This window comes from Octopus sinensis, linkage group LG16 (genome assembly GCF_006345805.1).
Source record: "Octopus sinensis linkage group LG16, ASM634580v1, whole genome shotgun sequence".
Classification (NCBI taxonomy): Eukaryota; Metazoa; Mollusca; class Cephalopoda; order Octopoda; family Octopodidae; genus Octopus; species Octopus sinensis.
The window spans coordinates 12,989,049-12,991,548 of NC_043012.1; the positions used below are offsets into that span (position 1 = coordinate 12,989,049).

At 34.4% G+C, this 2,500-nt stretch overlaps 1 protein-coding gene across 2 annotated transcripts in view; it reads right to left on the reverse strand.

The window, feature by feature from the left end:
• Positions 1 to 2,500, reverse strand: part of LOC115220560 — a 157,215-nt gene that overhangs the window by 6,552 nt on the left and 148,163 nt on the right. The window contains exon 1 of one of the 2 annotated variants that reach the window (XM_036509889.1): positions 140 to 266. The exons of the other annotated variant lie outside the window; for it this stretch is intronic. The gene's annotated coding sequence lies outside the window, so the exon portion shown is untranslated. Of the gene's footprint in view, positions 1 to 139; positions 267 to 2,500 lie in introns of those variants that run through there. 2 annotated transcript variants of the gene reach the window in all.

The following is a 2,500-nucleotide window of genomic DNA, read 5'->3' on the forward strand; positions in this document are numbered from 1 at the left end:
TATGTCAATCACACCCACGTCGACGTTTACACCATCTTCAAAATTGTAAATATATAATTAAATACTTATCTAAGTAAATATAAACGGATTGGCATTTGCTGGCATCAGGACTATGGCAGTAGCAACTTAATTTTTTTACCCAGTATTGTAAATGTTCTGTTTTGTAGTTGTAAACTATCGATTTCAGCAAAGAATGAAAACTACATCAGAGATTAGCATAATAAGTATTATTGGATTCCACACCATTATTTCCGAACTATCTGCAAGCAAATGATGATGTTTTCTGAAGTAAAAATGAATAATTTATAGAGTCAGTACAGGCGTAAAAAAAGATATACATATTTAGATAGTACGAAAGAACCACCTGAAAATATTTTGTTTTGAATGCGTATGTTTGTAATGAGTATACTAAAATCTGTTATCTTTCTCCATAAACATTCCTGAAAATCCAGCTTTCTTAAGATAGGTACCATAATATTTGATTATTTTGAATTTAACAGCAATCGCTTTATAAGTGAACATAGATCAGAATTGTGTAACAATCTTCATAATGTTATCGCTATCAGTTACACTACTGAGAATGGGTAAGTTCACGATCAATATACCTGAATCAAGAGTCATGAAATATCCGTAATATTCTTCTCTACACTAGGCAAAAGGGCCGAAATTCTGGGGATGGGGGTCAGTCGATTAGACCAACCCCAGTGCACAACTGGTACTTAAATTATCGATCCCGAAAGGCTGAAAGGCACAGTCGACTTCGGCGGAATATCATCTCAGAACGTAAAGGCAGACGTAAGATCGGTGAGCATTTCGCCGGCGTGCTAACGTTTCTGCCAGATCACTGCCTCGAAATATGCGTAATTTTGATCACTCAACTACTATATTACATAATATATTCTCATGTCCCAGACTCCTGGATCTTTTCTCGTTCAACGGTAGATAGAGAAAATAATTTTTTGTAACTAAACATTTTCGAACTTCGGACACTGGTAGAATGTGTCATATAAAACATCTTTTACTCTTAGCGTTTTTTAGAACATTTTATATTTACGAAGTTATTTCGTGTTAAAGTTGTTGTATTTCGGTAATTTCAACGAATCAATGACGTGTATTCAGCTAAATATACACTCTGGCGGTGTATATTTCGTTTGTCACTGTTATTTATGACATATTTCATCTTAGTTACGTTTGTATGAATAAACGAGTGTATTTGAAGCATGTTTACTTCATGAAAGAATGCTCAATAATTCATTTTTGCAACTGGCTCCAAAACAAATATATCCAATACATAATAACATGCACATATTGGATTCTTTAGAATAATTAAGCAAAAGATTTAATGGGCACAGATTCGGCGTCAGGCACAATAGCAGTTCTGCGACAGATCCTGCTGAACATTTCGTTTCCAACGGCTACAATTTCGAAAAAGACTTTAAAGTGTATATTCTCAGAAAATATTCTGAATCCGCTTCTCTCTCACTTTTCAGAATGCACCAGGAGAAATATGTTTGTGGGTTATTAACATCACGCCCTGGAGGAATGAATAAAATGACAGGAGAATATCATCAAACTTATACAAAACTGTTTCATTAAATATTCATCTTTTTCTTTACATTTTCTTCCGTCTTTCTTTCTGTCTTTTTTCTCTTTTTCTTTTCGCCTGTTATAACATTGAAACTTAAAGACTGATTATGACATTCCATCAACGTGTTGGCGTTGGTTGCTCACTAGGCACACCCTTCACAAACATATGTACGTGACCGGGTGATCTCATATTAAGATAAGCAGCACATGACCTTGCAGGTGGGGCCCAGTTAGAATATTCTTCTGATCGAATTACCTATCCCTCTGAAGCGGTCCCTGAATAAGGGTTGTTTAAGGATGCTGAATGAAACACACATGTTTCCAGAGGTGAATTATTTAAACCCCAAAGAAACCCTCTCAACACATTGCTATGATGCTCCCCCACTACTTCTGCTCGTGATCAGAGATGCAGATATCGTCAGCCACTAAGAGACAAGCTCAGGTTTTTAAGGTCAAACAACTGACAAGCAAATCTGTGGTATTGAGCAGAATATTTGCTGTAGCCCATCTTTTATACCAAGACAAAACAATGTACATGATAGCACTTCCAATCATATACGATCAGAAGCCGCGAGAGATACTGCCTGGTACTGCATCAGAGCATTAATATTATTATTGTTATTATTATTATTATTGTTGTTAATTTTATTATTATTTTTATTGTTATTATTATTATTATTACTACTAATATTATCATTATTAGTAGTAGTATTAGCATTACTATTGTTACACTTATTATTATTATTATTATTATTATTATTATTATTATTATTATTATTATTATTATTATTATCATAATTGAGTGACAAAGCAGCGCCTGCCTGCAAATTAGCACTGAAGTATTATTGTACGAACTCCAATATACATATCCTGATTACGCGTCTGATACGGGTACTCCAGGCACATGCATCAT